General features: G+C 36.1%; 1 pseudogene; it reads left to right on the top strand.

Moving 5' to 3' along the window:
• The first annotated feature begins 20,884 nt into the window (after positions 1-20,884).
• Positions 20,885-24,076, top strand: LOC122732089 (annotated as a pseudogene).
• Positions 24,077-25,099: the final 1,023 nt, after the last annotated feature.

The raw sequence follows: 25,099 nt of genomic DNA on the forward strand, positions 1-25,099 counted from the left end.
TACCAATCAGACTACCTAAAAATTATTTTATAGAGCTAGAAAGAATAACAAAATTCATTTGGAAAAACAAAAAATTAAGAATATCCAGGGAAATAATGAAAAAAAAAATTCACAGGAAGGTGGGTTAGCAATACCAAACCTGGAGCTCTACTATAAAGCGGCAGTCATCAAAACTATCTGGTACCGGCTAAAAAATAGAGTGGTAGATCAATGGAATAGGCTAGGCTCAGGAAATGCAGTAGTAAATGACACTAGTAATGTAGTGTTTGATAAACCCAAAGACTCCAGCTTCTGGGATAGAAACTCAGTATTTGGCAAAAACTGCTGGGAAAACTGGAAGATAGTATGGCAGAAATTAGGCATAGACCAACATCTTACACCTTATACTAAAATAAGGTCAAAATGGATACATGATTTAGACATAAAAGGTGATACCAAAGGTAAATTAGGAGAGAAAGGAATAGTGTACCTATCAGATCTTTGTAAAGGAAAACAGTTTTTGACCAAAGAAGAGATAGAGTGTATTACAAAATGCAAAGTGGATGATTTTGATTACATTAAATTAAAAAATGTTTGTACAAACAGAAGCAATGCATCCAAAATTAGAAGGGAGGCAGAAAGCTGGGAAACAATTTTTGAGGCCAGTACTTCTGATAAAGGCCTCATCTCTAAAATATATAGGGAACTAAATCAAATTTATAAGAACCCAAGTCATTCCCCAATTGAGAAATGGTCAAAGGATATGAACAGGCAGTTTTCTGATGAAGAAACCAAAGATATCTATTCCCATATGAAAAAATGCTCTAAATCTCTAATGATTAGAGAGATGCAAATGAAAACAACTCTGAGGTACCACCTGACACCTATCAGATTGGCTAAAATGACAAAAAAGGAAAATAATAAATGTTGGAGAAGCTGTGGGAAAATTGGAACCCTAATCCATTGTTGGTGGAGCTGTGAACTGATCCAACCATTCTGGAGAGCAATTTGGAATTATGCCCAAAGGGCGATAAAGCTGTGCATACCCTTTGACCCAGCAATACCACTTTTGGGTCTTTTTCCCAAAGAGATCATGGAAGGGGGAAAGGGACCCACATGTACAAAAATATTTGTAGCTGCTCTTTACGTGGTGGCAAAGAATTGGAAGTTGAGGGGGTGCCCATCAATTGGGGAATGGCTGGACAAGTTGTGGTATATGAATATAATGGAATACTATTGTGCTATAACAAACGATGAGCAGGAGGAGTTCAGAGAAACCTGGAGGGTCTCACATAGGCTGATGATGAGTGAGATGAGCAGAACCAAAAGAACATTGTACACAGTATCATCAACATTGTGTGTTGATCTACTGTGATGGACTATATTCTTCTCACCAATGCAATGGTACAGAGGAGTTCCAGGGAACTCGTGATGGAAGAGAATCTCCAAATCCAGGAAAAAAAAAAAAAAGAACTGCAGAGTGTAGATGCTAAATGAACCATACTATTTCTTTTGTTTTTGATGCTGTTGTTTTTTTTCTATTTTGAGGTTTTCCATCATTCCTCTGATTTTTTTCTCTTATAACATGACTAATGCAGAAATAGGATTAATGTTATTATGTGTGTGTGTGTATATATATATATATATATATAACCTATATCAGATTACCTGCTGTCTAGGGGAGGGGGGAGGGAGGGGATGGAGGGAAAAAAATCTGAAATTGTAAAGCTTGTATAAACAAAGGTTGAGAACTATCTTTACATGTAATGGAAAAAAAATAAAATACTTTATTAATTAAAAAAAAGAATAGAATAGAATGGAATGTAGGGTGTTGACATGAGGTGGGGTATGTGTGAAATGGTGGCCTTCTTTAGTGTGGGGTGGGGAGAGAGGTAGGTAGACAGCTTGGTACTGAAAATGTAAAAAGAAATTTAAAAGAGAGGGAGAAGTCAATGATGATAACTACATTGTGAGCTTGGGATACTGTGATGAATAGCTCCTTAGTATCTAACTTATAATTCTTTTGAAAGAGAAGTAGATCAGAATTGAGAGGCAAAAAAGAAAAAAAAAACCTTTAATACTGTAAATTCCTCAAGGGAAAAAAGTAATATTTAATTCATTTTTAATCTTTAGAACTTAGCATAGCATATTGTATATGTTAGGTATTTAATGAATGTTATTTGAATTATTATTATTATTATTATTATTTTGTGCTTTGTTTTGTTTTGGGGGGGCAATGGGGATTAAATGACTTGCCTAGTGTCACATAGCTAGTAAGTGTCAAGTGTCTGAGGCTGGATTTGAATTCAGGTCCTCCTGAATCCCAGGCCAGTGATTTATCTACTATGCTACCTAGCTGCCCCCAAATTATTATTATTTTGATTTTTGTAAAATAATATATAAATATTTCAATATATGCTCTTTCTAAAGAAATGTCCCTATGAAATTGTGAATGACATTATTAGGAAAAGCCAAAGAGAAGAATAATTAGCAAAGTACTCTTTTAACATATATTCAATAATATTCTTCCCCTGAGTGAGTCTTTAGGATTAAGCAAAGCACTTCTGGATTTTTACTCTCTTGAGCCAGGAGAATGTGAATTTGGGAATTTGGGAAAGATTTAAATTCTAACAAGTCTTAATTCTCATCATACTTCAGTCTATCCTCCTCACCCAAAGTAATTTTCCATAAGAGCAATTTTGAGCATATTTCCCTATCAAATAAAGTCCATTGGTTTGAGTGCCCCTAGGACAAAATATAAACTTCCCTTTTTATTATTTTTTTAAAATTCTCTCTCTCTCTCTCTCTCTCTCTCTCTCTCTCTCTCTCTCTCTCTCTCTCACACACACACACACACACACACACACACACACACACACACGCACACACACACACCCCACACCACACAAGAAAAAGACAACCCCCCTCAAAAAAAATCCTTTAAGTTCTGTACTACCCTTCCAAACTGACTTTCCTTCTGTTCCTCACTAAAATACTAAATCTCGGGGCGGCTAAGTGACACAGCACTGGTGCTGGATTCAGGACTACCTGAGTTCAAATCCAGCCTCAGACACTTGACACTTACTAGCTGTGTGACCCTGGGCAAGTCACTTAACCCCCATTGCCCTGCAAAAAAAAAATACTAAATCTCTTTTCTTGATTTTTTTATAGTATTGTCTTTGCACAAAACAGTGACTCCTTCCTATACCTCTATGACACTCACCACTATCTCTCAGATTCCCTCTTTTCCTTTAAGATTTGGCTTGAACACCATCTTCTACTACTCAAAACCTTGCCTAATGCTCTCCCAGGAATCCCTGCTTCTCTCCTTCCTAAACTATCTTTCATTTTATTTTCATGTTTTTTATATTTAAATATTTTACATATACTTATATACTTACATGTTGTAACCCATGATATGATTTAAACTCCTTTAGAGTAGTAATTGTTTCATTTTTCAACTTGCATGACCAGATATGAAAGTGAACACTATTTTTGTCATATGACTCTTCCTAAGAAATGCTGTTAGTTGAATGATTAACTACATTATTGCTCCAGAAATTAAAATCAATGATTGATACACATAGTAAGCATAGTAATGGATATAAAAGAAAAGAGAATGAATGGTATCCAAAAGTGAGCTGGTCAGAAAGACAAAAGGGCGAGAGAGGTGGGTAGTAGTAGAAACAATCGAATTTTGGCTTTCTGAAGATTGGAAACATTGAAATGTGTTATGAAGAGTCAGAGGTAAGTGAGAAGTGGGAATTAAAGATGTGTTTAGGGAAAAAATCAAGAACATGTTAATTAATTTAAGTATTAATTTTTACAGAATTCATTATTAGCATTTAAAACAAATGTCCATTTTTGTTACTACATCTGAATCATCATCAATGAAGCTTGGACCAATCATGAGTTTGTCAGCAAAAAAAAAAAAATGTACAGAGAAGTAGAAAAATCATTAGGCAAAATAACTATTATTAAGTTATAATATGTTAGAGACTAGACCTGTCATTTCATTAGAATTGCAAACTTTCTGGTGAGGAAACTTTCTTTATCTATTCAAGTCAGTACTTTGTCCAAGGTTACACATCCAGTTCATGTTGAGAGGCAAGATGTGAACCCAAGTCTTGCTGGCTCTTTCTCTCTACTATGCATGTTGCCTCTCATCATGATTACCCAAAATTTAATCAAGATAAATGAATATATAAGACAACTTCAGCTTATCTGCCATTCAAATTTTTTCTTGATGGATTTTTATGAATAAAACAAAGCAAAAACAATGAAAAAAAACCCCACCAAAGTCTTTACCACAGAATAATAAACAATTGCACAAATATTTTTAAACAGTATTAGGGAAATAGTGAAATACAAATAAATGCATGTATTCTTTTTCATAAATATTACAAATATATATATATATATATATATATATATATATATATATATATATTTAAAATAGAACCACTCTATTATAGATCCTCTGTTGCTTTAAACCAAAAGGACTTAATGGCTTCCAGTCAGCCTATGCTTCTTCATTATTTCTGAGGTATGCTTCAAACTCTGACTATACAATTGTATCATCAGTAAAAGAGGACGTGCTATCTTACAGAGAAAAGATTTAGAAATGCCAGTCCTCTATTATAGGAAGAACATTTTTCCCCTTCAGGGATAGGGGAACTGTTTGTTTTTTGTTTGTTTTGTTTTTTGTTTTTCTCATAGAAAATTTTCACTGAGCTGACTAATGCTAAGCAACCATAGCACAAGTGTGCCTAGAAAGAATCTTATCAACAATGTCTTTTAGTTTCATTTAAATAGCATTTATTTTACTCATAATAAGTTTCGTCAAACTTGGCTTTTTCTATTTTACTAATAATTTCATTTTTAAAGTAAAAAAATATCAACATTCACCCATGTAGCCTAAATGTCAATGTAGTACCTCTCTTCCATTCAGTCTCATGACCTAAGGAATAATCAGGTATTGGCTGTGAGAAAGTTATAGAAACTATTATTTTATGGCAAGACACTGAAGTGGAATCAAGGTGTGGCAGACTAAAATTTCAAGGTCACAGAGATGCTGGGGAAGGGAGGAATTTGACTGAGGCTATGCTTTTTCATTTTAGCTATTGACTTCACTCAGTTACCTCCACAAACAGAGTTAGCATGGAGTGAAGTAGTGTGATTGTACTGCCAGAAACAGGACTCTGAACAAAAAAGCATTAATTATGAGAAGGTTCGGTTCACACCAGATTCTAAAGCCATTAACTAAGGGGTTTGAGTTGCCAGGACTAGAGTTCCAGATTTTTCACTTCCTGGTGTCAGTTAAACATCATCTGTGAATTATGTCTCATTGTTAATAACCTTGTGTTTCTTCAGGAGAGGAGCAGGTATACAGTCAACAAACCGAGAACTAGCGGCTTCTGAGCAGCCTATGTACTCTCTAGGACTGCCTGGGTCTGGGAAAGGCTGTGATCATGAATATATATCTATATCTATCTATCTCTATCCCTACATCTTCATCTACATCTGCCTCTACATCTACATCTCTATCTATCTCTATCTAGATAGATAGATAGATAGTGATAGAGATGGAGATAGCTAGATATAGATGATATATATATATATATATATATATATATATATATGGAGAGAGAAAGAAAGAGAGAGAGAGAGAGAGAGAGAGAGAGAGAGAGAGAGAGAGAGAGAGAGAGAGAGAGATGTTATCATGTACCAAAAGGGTAAGGTTATATTTAATTGTCAGTGATGGCAAAACCCAAAAATATCTAGTGTTAAAAGATAGAGGAGCTAATATATTATAGAGAAAGCTGAGGAATTGGTCTAACTTCTGGAATTGAATTTTAATTATGCAAAAAATACTAAAATGTTCATAACCAGTGTTTTTGATATTACCACAAATAAGTCCAAAATAGGAAAACCACCACCACCAACAACAACATATGAATGTGTAGCAAAATATTCTTAGCAGTGTGTGTGGGTTATCAAAGTACATCAAATAGAGTAGGAATCCATTAATTGAGGAACTGAACAAATTATGATACATAAATGTAATGGAATATTAATATGAAATGGCATTTTTGAGGAACTCATAGAAATATGAAAAGACATATAAGAACTAATACCAAGCAAAAAAAGTATAGTCAGGGGGTCAGCTAGGTGGCACAGTGGTTAAAGCACCAGCCCTGGATTCAGGAGGACCTGAGTTCAAATCTGGCTTCAGACACTTGACACTAGCTGTGTGACCTCAGTCGAATCACTTAAACATCATTACCCCACCCCAACCCCCCAAAAAAGTATAGTCAGGATAACATTGCGCAAAGTTACTATGATGATGAAAACAAAAGACTAAAAAGCAATCGAACTGTGATAAACAGCCATGATCAAACAATCACAGAAAACAGATGATAAAACACAATTCCCTATATCTCCTAAAATTTATAATAAATAACATGGCTCATTTCTAGTACTATCCTCTCCCTTTCGAAAGTCCTTCTCAATCCTATTTTTCTTATTAATTTTCCCAAACCTACAAAATTATTTTTATTGCACATATATCAAATATTTACTTTTCTATTAATATGTTATATTCTTCCACTAGAATATAAACTTCTTGAGAGCAGGGCCTATTTTCATTTTGAAATTTTATCCCATATCTAGGCACACTGTGTGATGAATGACAGCAGGTTAACAATACTTGTAGATTGATTAGTTGTAATGGGTAAGAAGTGTTTCATGAGCTGTGATTCATAGTTATTGTATCAGTTTATTTGCTTAAATTAATTTTTATTGCTTAAGGAGATCAAGGAAATATATCCAGAAATAACTATGGCATAAATCATAAAAGGCATGAATAAATTCTTTTGTTTTTTAAATAGAGTTAGTCCAGCTCATTTTAAAGTTCCTTTCTAGCTCTAAATTGCAAGGTTTTCATGATTGTAAGATGGATTTTTAAAAATGAGACTTCTTGGGGCAGCTAGGTGGCACAGTGGATAGAGCACCGGCCCTGGATTCAGGAGTACCTGAGTTCAAATCTGACCTCAGACACTTAACACTTACTAGCTGTGTGACCCTGGGCAAGTCACTAAAAAACTAATAATAATAATAATAATAATAATAAATGAGCCTTCTTTCCAAATGAATGTATTTCCAACCATTACACGTGCCAAAAAGATGCCATAAGGAGCAGAGCCAAGATGGTGGAGTAAAGACAGTAAGCTCCCAGAACTCATGACATGATTGCTTCAAAAAAACTTCCAAATAATACCATAGGACAATTCCTGGACCCGCAAAACCCACAAGAGAACAGGCTGAGATCATTTCCTAGCCAAAGATGGCTTAGAAGTTCATTAGGATGGGGCTGTTGTACCTGGGTAGAAGTGGAGCCCAATCCCATGGTCACAGTGACACAGAGCTAGTCCCAGGCAGGCCAAGCCAGATAAAGAGACCCTTTGGAGCCTTTGAATCAGCTGCAGCACCAGTGTTGTATGTAACCAAGCTCACGGTCTGGTGAAAGGACTCAGTGGTTGACACGGGGGAGATTACAGGGGTCTCTGTTAGTGCTGAGGCAGATCTTGGGTTTTTAACCCTGCTGGGAACTAGGAAGTAGGCATGAGTTGTGGTGGCCCAGGTGCGGGAGGGGTGCATGCTTGGTGGAGCTAACAACCACTGAACACAAAGTTTTGCTGTCTGGCTAAGTAGCAAGTTGTCCTGGAGTTATCTATGAACCAGAGAAAAGAACAGGTGAGTAAATAACCTGCCCCTCCTTGTATCATGGCACCTGGGAACCCCTGAAGCTTGGGACAGTGCAGCCTAGAAATAGTGAACCACTTTAAGGAGTAAAAGTCAAGTAAAAGATTGGCAAGATGAACAGACAGAGAAAGGTGAGAACCATAGAAAGTTTCTTTAGTGACAAGTAAGATAAAGGTGTACCCCCAGAAGAAGATAACAATGTCAGGGCTCCTACATACAAAGCTTCCAAGAAAAAATGTAAATTGGTCTCAGGTCATAGAGGTGCTCAAAAAGGACTTTGAAGACAAAGTAAGAGAGGTAGAGGAAAAAATGGAAAGAGAAATGAGAGTGATGCAGGAGGGTCATGAAAAAGAAAGTTAACTGCTTGAAAATCCAAATTGGCCAAATGGAAAAGAAGGTACAAAAGCTCTCTGAAGAAAATCCTTGCTTAAAAATTAGGATTGAACAAATAGAACCTAATGACTTTATGAGAAATCAAGAAGCAATTAAGAACCAAATGAATAAAAAATAGAGGACAATGTGAAATATCCCTTTGGAGAAACAGCTTACCTAGAAAATACATCCAGGAGAGATCATTTGAAAATAATTTTAATACTTGAAAACCATGATGAAGGAAGGAGTTTAGACATCTTCCAGAAATTGTATGGGAAAATTGCCCTGATATTCTAGAAGCAGAAGGAAAAATAGAAATTGAAATGATCTGCCACTCACCTCCTGAAAGAGATCCCAAAATGAAAACTCCCAGGAATATTATAGCCAAATTCCAGAGCTCTCAGGTCAAGGAGAAAATATTGCAATCAGCCAAAAAGAAACAATTCAAGTACTGTAAAGCCACAGTCAGGATAGCACAAGATCTAGCAGCTTCTACATTATAGGGCATGGAATATGATATTCCAGAGGACAAAGTAATTGGGATTACAACCATGAATCACCTATCCAGCAAAACTGAGTATAATCTTTCAGTGGAAAAATGGGACTTCAAAGAAAAAGAGGACTCTCAGGTATTCATGATGGAAAGACCTGAACTGAATGGCAAAGTTGACTTTCAAATATAAGAACCTAGAGTACCATAAAAAGTTGGAATTGGATGACATGCCTGGGTTTGTGCAATGGGTGAGTGTCTTGTGTCTGAGACTGGATTGTGGCTGGGATCCTACTGGGTCCAGGGTGGATGCTTTGTCCACTGTGTCACCTAGCTGTCCCATGATGACATCTTTAGGATAAAATTGAGGAAGCAGAGGATTGCACTGGAGGAGGGGGAAGGGAAGAGCTAGCATGGTGTGAAATCCCACATGAAAGAAACAGGAAATGATTTATGGAGTTGGGGGAGAAATGGGTGAGGACCAGTGCAGTAAATGAACCCTGTACTCATCAGAATAGGCTCAAAGACCTTAATCTCATCAGAGTTGACTCAGGAAGGGAATAACATACACACTCATTTGGGTAGAGTAATCTACCTAACCCAGCAGGAAAGTAGGAGGGGAAGGGGATAAGGAGGGAGTGGTGAAAGAAGGAAGTGCAGATTGGAGGAGGGGAGCAGTCACAAGCAAATCCCTTTTGAGGAGGGATAGGGTAAAAGAGTAAATATCATGGGAAAGGGAATAGAATGGAGGGAAACAACAATAGGAACTGTGAAAAAGAGAAAAGGAAAAAAATGTACAAAAAATATTTAAAGCAACTCTTTGTGGTGGCTAAGAACTGGAAATTGAAATAATGTCCATCAGTTGGGGAATGACTGAACAAGCTGTGGTATATGATTGTAATGGAATATTATTGTGCTATAAGAAATGATAAGCAGGATGACTTCAGAAAAGCCTTGAAAGACTCATATGAAATGATGAATAGTGAAGTGAGCAGAACCAGAACATTGTGCACAGTGACAGCATTATATCTCTCTGAGCAATTGTGAATGACAACTACTGTCAGCAATAAAATGATCCATGACAATTCCAAAGGACTAATTATGAAGCATACCATCCACATCCAGAGAAAGAACTAATATTCATTGAACACAGACAGAAGCATGCTATTTTTCTCTCTCTTTTATTTTACTTGAGTCTTTTTATGTAAAATGACTAATATGGTAATGTTTTACATAAGTGAAAATTTATAGCCTACACTGATTGCTTACAACCTTTGGGAGGGGACAGGGGAGGGAGGGAGGGAATGAGAGAGGGATAGAATTTGGAACTCAAAACTTTAAATGAATTTTTTAAAAAAGAGATGCCATAAGGAATAGATCAAACACTGACATCAGACTACATGTATTAATTCCCTGCTGTTGTTGTTTTTTGTTTGTTTTTTGAAATGTGTTCTATTATATTTATAAAAAGCTATTTTACACAAATGGAAAAAATGGACAGGCATGTCTTTTATCTTGTTTTGTGTTAAGGGAATGTGCCTATCTTTGCCAAAAGAATGAAAACAATTGAATTTTCACACTCTGTTCATGTTAGGTGATTAAGGCTTAGTCTGAAGTGAACCAAGACAAATAGAAAACTTGGGACTAAATTATTCTTACTGTACAGGTATCTGCTAAACTGTTACTACTTTATCCAAGGCAAAATATTACCATTCTTCACATGGTATTGTGCAACATGATTCTTTTTTCTCTTAGTTATTTTAGATCTTTAGTCCCAGGATTATTAATGAGGAAACCATGTAAATTTCTAAAGATGTATAAATTTTTAAAAATTCTGAGTCAAACTGAGTATTTTCTCCAATTAATATAATTTGACTACCAATATTTTTAAAGAAAGCCTTATCTGACCTAATCTACTTTAATAAATTTCTGTAAAAAATTAATAGCCTATGATCTAAAGATGATTTGAAATTGAATTTATTGGGCAAATGGTTTGGGCATTCATTTGGGCAATTTATAATAGCAAAAGACTTGATTTCAAGAGGTAATTTAGACTCATAAATTTAAAATAAAATAATGTTAGAAAAGTCCTAGTTATCTTAAGGGCAGATGTACCTTTATATAGTATGTAGATTTCTGCAAAGTTGTTCTGAAACTGTAATTTTCTAAGGAGTATCATTTTAAATACATTAAAGGGCTATTACTTTAAATGCAGATTCTAATAAGATGAAAATCCTGTTTGTTAATCTACTAATCACCATCTAATTTATCAGTTTCATGAATCCAGGTGTTCAGATATCAGTAAAGCAGGTCACACCTGTACTAGTTATACTTCATATTCACAGCGGACATCATGAGATCATATTCATCCCAGAAACATTATGTGACTAGTTTTTAAATTGGAAGTTCTAAATTTCTGGGTAACAAATTCATAGCTCAACAATTTGTATGGTTATGAATATGTATGTATGTATGTATGTATGTGTGCGTGTGTATGTATATGTTTATATGTAAGTATATCTATAAGTATATGTATATATACTTAGCTGCTTGACATATATATACTCACACATAAATATATATGTGTAAATATATAATTATGACAGTATAATAACCATACATTTCATATGTATGTATGTGTATGTATGTATGTATCTATGAATGAAAAATCCACAGAAACAGCAGTGGCCATTATGCAAAACATAGACAGACAGAAAGAGACAGACACAGAGACACCATTAGAGAGACAGAGAGAGGCAGACAGGGAAAAAAATAATAATAACTTCAAAAATATTTTCTTTCTCATTCTCATTTTGGTACACTTCTTAAAATACTGTACATATACAAAATGATCTTATAGTTTTGAAACAAGTATCTTTTATGACAAAAATACTGGAGAAATGTTATAAGGAATTTTTAAATCCAAAGATAATTTTAGTTTTATCAAACTTATGGCAAGAGATCATAGTTTAATCACTTGCATTCTCATAAAAATCACATTTATTCATGGCATTAAAAAAAAATCTTGCATTTAATTGAAGACCCAAACAGCAGTTACAGATGAATACTATCCTTCATTTTGCTTTTGGACATTTTAATCAACCTGCCTACATGTTGGGATCAATCAATTTCAGCAGTTGTGTTCATTCATCTTTGTCCTGCCAGTCATCCCACGGTAGCAGGGATATCACTGTATAATTGAATTTAGTTCAAATCCTAAATAAGGGCAAAGTCTGACACACCGGCTATAATCACTTTAATTCTGTTTGGGGGAAAATTTATTTATTTGGTATTTTAAGAAGAGGTTTCTATAATCCATATTAAATGTATTAATAAGAGATAACCTAGGGAATATATGTGTGTGTATTTAGAAGTTGCAGGATTGTCCTTAGATTAATTGGAGATCTGAAATTAGAAAACAAAAGGGGTGATTTTTTTTAAGTATATGGTGACCCTTATTGCTCAAAGGCATGTGTTTGGGGGCAGGTAGGTGTCACAGTAGACAAATCACCAGCCCTGGATTCAGGAGGACTTGAGTTCAAATCTGGCCTCAAACACTTGACACTTACTAGCTGTGTGACCCTGAACAAGTCACTTAACGCTCACTGCCCCACAAAATAAATAAAGTTAAATTTAAGAAAATAAAGTAAAATAACAGCATATATGTTCTTTCATCATGGAAGAAGTCAATAAGTCCATGGGAGAGTTAAAAAAAAAAAAACAATGTAGAAAAGGATCATTATATAACCACCTTACCTGAACACAGTTCTTAAAATCTAGTAGCATCCCCTTGTCAATCAGAATTTCTTGGGCTTCCCTGAACCCCAACTCCCTCTGACACTTTTTTTCTCTCAACTTTCCTTTATTACTTCCTCTCATTCTTATTCATTCAATTTTATGCTCATTTCTAGTATTCCAGGTCCAGATTTCTTCATTGGATCCTTCGGATTATGATTATTTCTGCAGTAGTTTAACCTTGCCAGGGTATTGAGAATATTGTAACATATCATACATGTTTTTTAAATGGTAATGCTTGGGTTGATCATGAGTTCTTCCTTTTTAATATGGTATTGAACAACATGGTTCTAATTTTACATTTGTTCCTTACTTACAAACATTGAATGAGAATCCTCTCTGAGGGTAACTTCTCCTATATACAAAAATACTTTGAACAGCATTTTTTTTTGTTGAAGTAAAGAACTGGAAGCAAAGTCATTGGTCACTGATTTGATGAATAAAATCATATATGAATATGCAGAGTATTATTGTGTTACAAGAAACAAAGAATATGAATAATTCAGGGAAACTGAGAAAATTTGCATGAACTAATGTAGCATAAAATATTTATAACTAGAAGAATAGGTCATATAATGATCATAACAATGTAAAGGAAAACAACATTGAAAGATTTAAAAATATAGATAAAGAAAATGATGAACAATGACGTCAAAAGAATGCTAATAAAGAACGCCTTCCTTTTTTCATCAGAATGGTGACAGTGTATGGATGTAAAATAAGGCCTAGTTTGCCAGACATGGCAATATGGTGCTTTGTTTCATTTAGCTATAATTTTGTGACAAGGAGAATTTCATGGGGGTAAGGAGATAGAGGTAGAGAGGGAAGAATTAAGTAAGGGATATTGACGTAGGAAAATTTTTAAATCATGCATAAAATTATTGTTTAAACAAAAGTCTACTCAGACTAAGTTTTAGAAGATCCTAAACCAAGGCAAAGTGGTTTGCCAAGTGCCTTTCATACAAAGTTATGCCAGTTGGAATCATCAAACTTTGTAGGCAAGACAAACTTCACAAATTTCACTAACTTTGGACCCAAAGTGATATTTAGATTTAATTTGATTCACAAAAAAATGACTATTTCTGCTATGAAATTAAACCCATGTATTTTAACTGTAATTTTTGCATCCCTAGTTGGTGGTACAAAAAGGAAAGAGATGCAATCCAGGATTTGGCTGATCATGGATTAGTGGTCTGTAGCTGCCATGGGTTTGGAAATGACAGTATTTCTCAAATTTTTGTTGCAGGTGTCCAAGGTGTCCATCATGATCTTGTTATTATCAGCATAATTTTCTTTCACAGTCTTATTTTTTAAAGGAGTTTTACAGAGAAAATGTTTTCACCTGCTTAATAGAATATAATGGCCTGGTTAGAATGCAGTGAGTGGCAACTTTATAGAGTAGTATAATGAAGCAAAGCAAAATAATTTATATTGGATCATGGCTTTGCTAAAATAACCACGTGCTTCCCACCAGATCAACTTACACTATTGCTGTTATTGTGTATACAGTACATTTCTCTCTGTTTCAGTTCATGTGGGTCTTTCCAGGTTTTTCTGATAGCATCCTGTTCATCATAACTTTTATATAGTACCTTAAACTTGACAAAGGAGTTTCTTCACAATAGCCCAACAGAGTAGGTACCATACGTTTTGCCATGGTAGTCAATCATCATTACTATTTACCTCCGTCCTATTCCCTTCCAATGATATTTACTCTATTTTCTATCTTATTTTGCCCTATTCCTCCTCAAAAGCATTTTGTTACTGACTGCTCCCTCCCCCGCTCTACCCTCCCTTCATTCACCCTTCTCTCTTTTTTCTCTTCCCGTTCTACTTTCCTGTAGGGTTAAATAGATTACTCCTTCCAGCTGGGTGTGTATGTTATTCCCTCCGCAAGCCCACTCTGGTGAAGTTAAGGTCTTTGAGCTAATTCTGTTTTCTAAATTTTTCTTCCTCCCTCCCTCCTCAACTGTCCCTATGAAATCAAGCAATTCAATATATGCCATACATGTGCTGTTATGTAGAACATCTTCACCTTCCTCAAAAGTGTTTTGCTTTTTACAGCTCCCTCCCCTAAACGTCCCTTCCCTCCTTCCCCTCTTCTCCCACCACCCCTTATCTCATTCCCCTCCAACTTTTCCTCAGGGCAAAAATATATTACTATACCTACTTAAGCATGTATGTTATTTCCTCTTTGAGACAATTCTGATTATAGTAAGGTTCGCTCACTCCCCCACTCCTTCCCCCTCTTCCCCTCCCCTCTATAAGCTTTTTTCTTGTTTCATTCATGTTAGCCACCTCTCCCCAGTCAGTCCATCACCTTCCCCTCCCCCAGTCTATTCTTCCTACCCCTCAACTTTATTTTAAAGGTGTCATCATGGGTTAGCTAGGTGACACAGTGGACAAAGCACCATCCCTGGACCCAGGAGGCCCCAAGCCGAAATATAGCCCAAGACATAAGATACCCCACCCTGTTTGCCCCACAAAGAACAAGGATAAACAAAAATAAATGCTTTACAGATATCATCCCTTCATATTCAGTTTAGACCTATGTCCTCTATATATTCCTTACTGAGAAAGTTCTTATGAGTTGGAAGTATTATTTTCTCATGTAATAATGTAAACAGTTTAACCTTTTAATGTCTCTTATGACTTCTTTTTCCAGTTTACTATTTTATGCTTCTCCATGGTCTTGTATTTGAAAGTCAAATTTTCTATTCAGTTTAGGTCTTTTCAACACAAATGGCTGAAAGTCCTCTTTTTCATTGAAGTCCCATTTTTCCTCTGAAAGATTATACAAAGTTTTGCTGGGTAAGTGATTTTTGATTGTAAACCCAATTCCTTTGCCCTCTGGAATCATATTCCATGCCCTCCGGTCCTTTAATGTAGATGCTGCTGGAAACTGCTTTAGCTTTATTGGAGCTCCATGGTATTTGAATTACTTTTTTCTAGCTGCTTGCAATATTTTCTCCTTGACCTGGGAGTTCTGAATTTGGCTATAATATTCCTGGAGGTTTTCCTTTTGGGATCTCTTTCAGGAGGTGATCAGTGGATCCTTTCAATTTCTATTTTGCCTTCTGCTTCTAGAACATCAGAGCAATTTTCCCTGACAATCTCTTGGAAGATATTATCTAAACTCTTATTTTGGTCATGGTTTTCAGCTATTCCAATGATTTTCAAATGATCTCTTCTAGATCTATTTTCCAGGTCAGCTGTTTTTCCAAGGAGATATTTTGTATTGCCCTCTATTTTTTTTATTCATTTGGATTTGCTTTACTCTGACTTGGTTTCTCATAAAGTCACTAGCTTCCATTTGTTCAATCCTAATTCTTAGTCAATAATTTTCTTGAGACAGCTTTTTAATTTCCTTTTCCTTTTGGCTTTTCAAGCTGTTGACTTTTTTGTCATGATTCTCCTGCATCTCTCTCATTTCTCTTTCTATTCTTTCCTCTACCTATCTAAATCTCCCTTCTGTCTCTCCTACTTTCTCTTCAAAGTCCCTTTTGAGTGCTTCCATGGCCTGAGACAAATTCATATTTTTCTTGGAAGCTTTGGATGTAGGGGCCCTGATGTTGTTATCCTCTTCTGAGGGTGCACCTTGATCTTCTTTGTCAGTGAAGAAACTTTCTATAATTCTCAACTTTCTTTCCTCATTTTGCTGTGTTTTACTTGACTTTTAACCCCTCACTGGTGCTATACTTTCCTAAGCTTCAGCGGGTCCCAGGTGTTTCAGTTTGAGGAAGGGCAGGTTTTTCTCTCCCCTGGCCTATTCCCTGGTCCAAAGATAACCTCAAGCCAACTTACTAATTAACCAACTAAGCAAAGCTTTCTGTGCTGTGGTTCTTAGCTTCAAGGAGCCTGCACTTCTCCCCAACCTGGGCCTCCCACCGCTCAGGATTTATTCCTGGTTCCCTGCTGGGGGGGGGACAGCCAAATTCCTCCCTAGGTCTTGCTGACACCTTTGTACTCCCCCCAACCCAGCCAGCCATTCAGCCCTCTCACCCGACCACAAGCTCAGTTCCAAAAGATTCAGAGGGTCAGGGGTAAGTTCCTCTGATGTGGTGTGCCTGGGGTGACTGTGAGCATAATCATGGGACTGGACTTTACACACAGCCCAGCATGTCCCCCATTTAATCTTGTCTATGGCTGGAAGATATTCTCAGCCCATATTTTTTGAGTTTTTCTGCTCCAGGGGTTCTTTTATTGCTGTTTTTGGGGTAATTGTATCAGGAGCTCTGTGCATGAGAAAGCTTTTGACAAATACAGCAGTCATTCCTAATAAAAACACTAGAGAGCTTAAGAATAGGTGGAACTTTCCTTAAAATAATAAGCAGTATCTACCTAAAACTATCCATGAGCATTATATGTAATGGAGATAAGTTAGAGGCAGGGATGTCCATTATCACCTCTATTATTTAATATTGTACTAGAAATGTTAGCTTTAGCAAACAAGAGAAGAAAAAGGAATTAAGGGAATTAGAATAGGTAAGAAGGAAACAAAACTATCACTCTTTGCAAATGATATGATGGTATACTTAGATAATCCTAGAGAATCAACTCAAAAATTACTTGAAACAATTAACAACTTTAGCAAAGTAGCAGGATATAAAATAAATCCACATAAATCATCAGCATTTTTTACATGACCAACAAAGTTCAACAGCAAGAGATAGAAAGAGAAATTTCATTTAAAGTAACAGTAGAGAATATAAAATACTTGGGAGCCTACTTGCCAAGACAAACCCAGGAACTCTATGAACACAATTACTGAACACTTTTCACACAAATCAAATCAGATCTAAATAATTGGAAAGATATCAATTGCTCATGGATAGGCAGAGCTAATATAGTAAAAATGACAATTCTACCTAAATTAATTGACTTATTCAGTGCCATACCAATCAGACTACCTAAAAAATATTTTATAGAGCTAGAAAAAAATAATAACACAATTCATCTGGAAAAACAAAAAGTCAAGAATATCCAGGGAAATAATGAAAAAAATGCACGGGAAGGTGGGTTAGCTGTACCAAATCTGGAGCTTTACTATAAAGAGGCAGTCATCAACACTATCTGGTACAGGCTAAGAGCTCTGTGCATTTAATGTCTTTCCTCTGCCATCTTCGCTCTGCCCCCCCCCCCATTGGATCCTTCTTAAATCATAAATGAAGAATTCATTTCATGGAATTCTTTTCAATAAGTGAATGGAAAGCATGAGCCAATATACTAAGGAGATGATGCAAATACTTAACCATGGGAGGATAAGGTATTATTTTAAGGTAAGAATGCTTAATTCTATAAGACTAAAGACATGCTCTCTTCAGATGCCATCCTTTGATTTTAAAGAGAGTATCTGAAAAGATTCTGGAAAAAACCTTACATTCTTATCTTAAATTGGATATTTTTGCTTAATTTACCTTTGAACAATGGATAATGAGGTAAATTAAACTTGTCAGCTGTCTTAAATATGAGATATTCTGAAGCTTTAGAGAGTTAAACTGACAGATGAGAGTATTTGAAATTTGTCAGATGATTCTATGTCTATCCCTCAGAATTGCAATAAGGCATACCATTGTATGTGCATTTTCTTGTTTTGTAGAAGGTCTCATATAATTCTTATATTTTTGTGGTTAAATGGAAAGCTTTGCTGCTATAAAAGTGATGGGATAATTCACTTTAATTTGGAAGAGATTCAAACAGATATGATCAATTACACACACACACACATATATGTATGTATGTAGGTAGGTATGTGTACACACACACACACACACACACACCTTTCCTTTGTTCACACTCGTGTTTAAATTTATGCTTACTTGTACCATAAAAGACATCAGAAGAGACTTAGGGTCATAGATAAAGAAATAGAAGGGATATCTACTATAGAAATCTGTATTTTTACATATGAATAAACTGAGCCTTGGAAGTTTAAGTGATTTGCAAAAATATCTTCAATTCCTAGGAAATACCTCATATGATTGGAAATATATTAATGGAGTGGGAATGTGACTGGACTTGAGGAGATATAGTCTAATCCATTGCTATATGCTTATATGACCTTGTTAATATCATTTGACCTTTTTGTATTGGTTCTCTTATTTGTGAAATGAATATAATTCTTAAATTTCTTCTCATTGATCAGATGCTGATTTTATCAGCTAGCCCTGGACAAAACTGTGGAATAAATGAACTTTGCTTTTTTTGCCCATTTCCTATGGATACAAATATGACCTAGATCCATATCACTCAGTGGTGATTCCCTTTCAAAGGGGTAAAATGAATGATCAATAAAAAACTTTAAGCACTTACTATGGGCAAATCATTGTGCTAAGCATTGGAGATACAAACAAAAAGACATGACAGTTCCTGCTCTTAAGGACCTCATATCCCAAAAGGAGAAGTATGTTTTCCTGAAGCATGAGAAAGAGGCAGCACAAGGTTATCTTTTCTCTTTTCTCATCTTTTCTCTTTTCATTACCCCCAAAATCTTCAAATCTATGTACATTTATTGGAGTTCTCTTTGATAGTATTCAGTACAAGAATGGAAAAGATGCCTGTATATGTACTACCGGAATGGAAAATCATACTGGAGCTTTGCTTTAGACTATGTATAGCTTGATGCAGTGAGATCCAAACTGAGTTGGTCAAATTGCTCTTAAATTGTAGGGGATAAATTGTAGCAAATAATGTGGACTTAGTCTAATTTCATTAAATTGTTCATATTCTTTTGCTTTAGAGACCATAATGATGACTACATACAGCAAAGAGACAAAGGAAGGAGAAAAACATGATCACATATATACCAAAATATTCATATCAGAACTTTTGATGTTACCACAAATTCTAGAAACACAGTAGACACCATTTAAGTGAGAAATGGATAAACAAATTATGCTAAATTAATGTAAAAGAATATGGCTGCACTATTTTAATAAAATTTGCCCATGACAAATATTTTTAAAATACAGTGAAAGATGTAAATTGATGGTGTGAATCAAGCTTTGGCTATTTTAATTTTCAACCTGACTGATAGTTTCAACAAAATTTTCTTCACCTACCTAGCTCACCTTACATTGAAGTCATTGTGTTTTAAAGTATATGATGGTTAAATTTGGGGAGATTAAGATTGTCCAGGTCTTAACAGAAATTTTCTTTTCTACAATTGATTCTGATACACAGTGTTTGTTTATCTTCACTTTGGTCTTTTTTAAAATGATAATCATTAATTTGCAAAAGAACAATGGACTAGAGTGCAAATTCTGTCTCTGCAACCTACTCCCTGCGTAACTATTAACAACTCTGTGGGGTGGCTAGGTGGCAAAGTGGATAGAGCACCGGCCCTGGATTCTGGAGGACCTGAGTTCAAATCCAGCCTCAGACACTTAACATTTACTAGCTGTGTGACCCTGGGCAAGTCACTTAACCCCAACTGCCTCACTAAAACAAAAACAAACAAAAAAAAAACACAACTCTGGACCTGAGTGTCTTAATTTTTTAAATGAAGAGTTTTAGTAGATAAATTTTAGAACATTTTTCAGCCCTGATCCTTGGCCATAAGATGATCATTTTCCTAGAAATGCTTCCCCCAACTAGTCTCATAATTAAGCCAAATCTTTAAATTCTACTTACCTCTCTCCAAAGTGAATGTGTAACACAGTCTTGGAACCCAGAGCTCCCTCCAGGACTAAGATCATATTATACAGCCTTCCACATCAAATTTCACAAAGACAAATCTGTTTGTTCCATTTGTTAATGCCTCTTACCATCACTGTATACTAATTCTGTATGTATGTAGTTTATGTATCAATATATGTAATTTATGTATCAAGTATATATCTCCTCAGTTGAAGGCAAGCCTTTTGAGATCAGAGTCTACCTCATTTTTGAATTTGTATCTCAAGCACATAGCCCAATGCCTAACACATGTGGTTGTTAATGTCATTGAGTCATTTCACTCATGTCTGAATACTTTGTGACCACATTTGAGGTTTTCCTAGCAAAGATGTTGGAGTAGTTGATCCAGTGGATCCATTTTATCAGGCAGTTGCAGGTAAAGTGATTGATCCAAGGTCAGAAAGCTAGGATGATTTTGAGGCTGGAATTGAACCTAGGTCTTCCTGGCTCCAGGCCCAGTGTTTTATCCACTAAGCCACCAGCTGACTGTACCTGACACATATTGAGTGTTTAATAAATTTTTATTGGTTGAAAGATTAATCTTTCATTTAGGTACAACTTTCTGTTAAAATTCTGGTTTTTTTCATAAGGAAAATATTTTGTTCAGCATGATTCCCTTACTGTAGTCACATGTTTACAAGGATCACAAACTGAGAGTACTAAAAGTTAAGTAAATGTTTATTGACAATTAGAAAGTTTTTATTATCCTTAACATCTTTTGTCATTTCCGTCACTATTTTGCCACTAGCATTGCAAAAATACAAGGGAACCTGACTGACCTTAGGGTCAGTTTGTTCCTAGGTTGCCATGGCTAAAGGAGAATTACCAAGTAGGCAGCTTGTTAAGACTTAGATTTGCTGTGCTTTGCTATACTGGTCCTTTGAACAGCAGATTCAGATTGTCACCTGGCTGATATTTGAGCCCTTTTATCATGGTGGAAGCTACCAAAGTTTATTCAGTGTTGACCTCGCCTGGAATAACAAAGGGTCAGTTTCATGGAACAATAAGGTATTAGGATAGGAAAACCAAATTACAAATTTATAATAGTATCATCCCTTGACCAAACCTAGGTTCTCAATTTCTATCAATAGTGCCAGCAATGTTTTCATAAGCCATCTTTGTTTTCTTCATGTGATAGGATCACTACTATGGTAATAGTAATAATAATAATAATAATAAATATCAGTAATGACAACTAACATTTATGTAGTCCCTATTATGTGTTGGTCACTATGTTATGAACTTTACAAATATCTTATTTGATCCTTGCAATAACTTTGGGAGGTAGGTACTATCACTATCCCCATTTTTCAGATGAGAAAACTCAGGAAAACAGAGGTAAATTGAATTGCCTGGGGTCACACAGATAATAACCATTTGAGGTTAGATTCTACCTCATGTCTTCTGGACTCCAGTTAATCTTTCTATTTGCTGTGCCATGAGCTGTATTTGCTTTCCCCTTTCACCCTCCTAAACTCCCTCCACACTTCAACTTCACTTAGATTATTCTCTGGAGCTTCATTGACCTAAAGGGTGAAGGTTTGAACTATATTTCTCTCAATAGAAGCTACATTACAATGGTGGCCATGCTGCTTTACCCATACTTTTCTTTCTACCCTTCTCAATATTGTCAAAATCCTATAACTGCTTTAAAATGAATTTAAAGTCTTTTCTCCTCCATGAACAGTACAATTTAGCTTGTTAATTTTTCTATAAACCCAAAACTGTGAATGCTTAATTTAGAACCTGATTTCTTACTGTTGCTGTTACTGTTTTTGTTTCATTTTGTTTGTTTTTTATCCATGTTAATCTTGTCTCCTTGACTAGAATACATTTCTCAAGGGCATAGATCTAGAATTTTACTTTGCTAGAAGTGCCTAGTATAACTCTAGATAGAGATAGGAACTTAAAAACTCTTAACTTGACTTGTTAACTTGAACAACACAAGAGAAAAAAAAATACTTCCTTTACCTAACAAAGCTTTGGGGCCTCTGAAACCAATTTGCTTTGTGTGTTTTCCAATGTTTTTGTCTTAGGTTTGGGATCTGGTATCAGCTACTCTTGATATGGTCTAACTTTTCAAATTTGAAAAATACAAATCTCCTACACTGTAGCATGGGAAAAGAAATCAATAGTGACTTTATTAAATTCCAAGGGTATGGATCGGGTAAAGAATACTGAGCTGTTAAAACAACCCGTTACAAGCTCCCTTTACATAACTTCAAGAGTGGACTCAGGGCTAGATTGATACATTTAAAATTTAAGGAATACTTATATGTTTGAGTACAAGAAATTATTTATTTTGGGGAAAATGTAATATATTTAATTTTATTCTTAAATCCCTTTGACTAGCATGTTAATTTAGTTTAATTTTTATCCCTTTTTCTATTTTGAAAGTGACTAATTCATTGTTTGCTTCTATTCTAGTTCCTATATTTATTGTAGATCATGGAATCACAGACCCAGAATTCAAAAGGACCTTAAGGCCATCAAATTTGACTCTCTTATATAGATAATGAGACAGAGAGGGAAGTTTCCTATATAGGATCAAATAGTAAAATAAAAGTTTATGGCACAACTGGAATCCAGACTCCAAGAGTATTGTCTTATCTGCTATGCCAAGTTGCGTTGTCCAGTCACTTTTGTCCAGCTTCCTGAGAGCAAATCCCATTATACTGCCTCTTTAAAAAAGATGAAAGATATCTTGCCTCAGCAGGGAATTAATTAATTAAGATACACTGCTACATATACCTGAAAGAGGGAGGGGGAACCCATTGATACATGGCAAAAATAAATTTTAGTGGTCATAAATGGATCAAGAACCCACGGATATATTTTGGCCTCTTCTCTCTAATAATATCAAGACTATCCTGCAAAAGTTCAGCTCCCGACCCTAAGAGGTCTGCATCCTGCGGATAAGCACACCACTGAGAGCCACAGCCTACTTCCAGAGGCTAGGAAACTACCAGCACAGCCAAGGAAAACATGCCTTGCCAGAGCAAAAGAAAGAACTGTCTGACATAGCTCACCAAATTGTTGCTCTGGGCAAGGGAATTTTGGCAGCAGATGAGTCCACTGTAGCATTGCAAAGCGGCTGCAGTCCATTGGAACTGAAAACACAGAGGGAAATCGTTGCCTCTATAGGCATTTGCATCTGACAGCAGATGGTCAAGTGAATTCCTGTATTGGAGGTGTTATCCTTTTCCATGAGACACTCTATCAGAAAGCCAATGATGGTCTTCCCTTCCCCAGAGTCATAAAGGCAAAGGGTGGCATTATGGGTATCAAGGTGGACAAAGGTGTAGTGCCCCTGGCAGGGACCAATGGTGAGACTACCACCCAAGACCTGGATGGGATGAGTGAGCATTGTGCCTAGTATAAGAAAGATGGGGCTGACTTTGCCAAGTGGTGTTGTGTACTGAAGATTGGGGATAATACACCTTCCCCACTTGCCATCATGAAGAATGCTGGCATTTTCCAGCAGAATGGTATTGTCCCCGTTGTGGAGCCAGAGATCTTCCCTGATGGAGAACATGATCTGAAGTCCTGTCAGTATGTCACTGAGAAGGTTCTGGCTGCTGTCTACAAAGCTCTGAGTGACCACCATGTCTATCTGGAAGCGACCTTGTTGAAGCCTAACATGGTCACCCCTGGCCACACCTGCACTCAGAAATATTCACATGAGGAGATCACGATGGCAAGTGTAACTGCCCTTCCCCGAACTGTGCCTCCTGCAGTCACTGGTATCACCTTCCTGTCTGGGGGTCAGAGTGAGGAGGATGCCTCCATCAACCTCAATACCATCAACACCTGCCCCCTGCATTAACCATGGGCCCTGACCTTTTCTTATGCCTGAGCCCTGCAGGCATCTGCCCTTAAGAACTGGGGTGGAAAGAAGAATATATTAGGCAGGCCATGGCTAATAGCCAAGCTGCTCAAGGCAAGTATACTCCAAGTAGAAAGTCAGGAGCTGCAGGCAGAGAGTCACTCTGTCTCTAAGCATGCCTACTAAGTCAAGACCTTTCACCTGGGTATGCCCTAACACTCCGGACCATCCCTCACGGTCCAGGAAGAGGCTGAGATCCCAGAGCTTTGTGCTGACCTCTCTCATCACTCTTAACTTGTGTGGTGTTGTTTCTCTGTGGAGAATCTAGTGAGCCCTCCTCAGCCCACTTTTTCCAATAAACAACTATATAACAAGGAAAAAAAAGACTATCCTACCCTCTTCAGTGGATGATTGGAAATGGCACATGATTTAAATTTATGACATGTAAGGTCAGAAAGATATAGTGAGACATTCTCAGATTCTTCCTATGACAAAAGTGTGCCAATCTTTGTATTTGTTTTGGTTTTTTTGGTTTTTTTGGTGACACAATTGGGGTTAAGTGACTTGCCCAGGGTCACACAGCTAGTAAGTGTCAAGTGTCTGAGGCTGGATTTGAACTCGGGTCCTCCTGACTCCAGGGCCGGTGCTCTATCCACTGTGCCACCTAGCTCCCCCTATATTCAATTTTTAATAAAATCACATAATTTTCAGACTCATTTTCTCTTCAATAACGATACAACATCAATTTCTGTAAGAAAGAATTGTCCTGTTTGGGAATAATTCAAGACTATGAATTTGTTGATTATTCTTTGTACTAGTGGTTCTGGGTGAGCGGATAAAGTATTTGAAACTATGAATGTCATTTGATTAAAGGAATATATCTTTTTAGATATAAATTTCTTGGATGATCTTCTATTGAACATAGATTTGTGAACAGCCAGAAATATATCTTCATTATTGATTATTTTTTTCCTTATATTTAATAGTCAAAAGCCTATGAGCCTCAGAGAAATAATATTCTGTCTTCTTTAAAACATTATAGCTTGACTTATTTAAGTTAAGAAAACTTCTTGCTATGCTAAATAGGATAGATAATTTGGCATTTATTATGTGTGATAGGAGGCTCAGGTAAAATAAAATACATATTTTGACTAGCTGTAAAATTAATATAATTAATATAATAAAGCCAGAAATTC

Source organism: Dromiciops gliroides, chromosome 6 (genome assembly GCF_019393635.1).
Source record: "Dromiciops gliroides isolate mDroGli1 chromosome 6, mDroGli1.pri, whole genome shotgun sequence".
Lineage (NCBI taxonomy): Eukaryota > Metazoa > Chordata > Mammalia > Microbiotheria > Microbiotheriidae > Dromiciops > Dromiciops gliroides.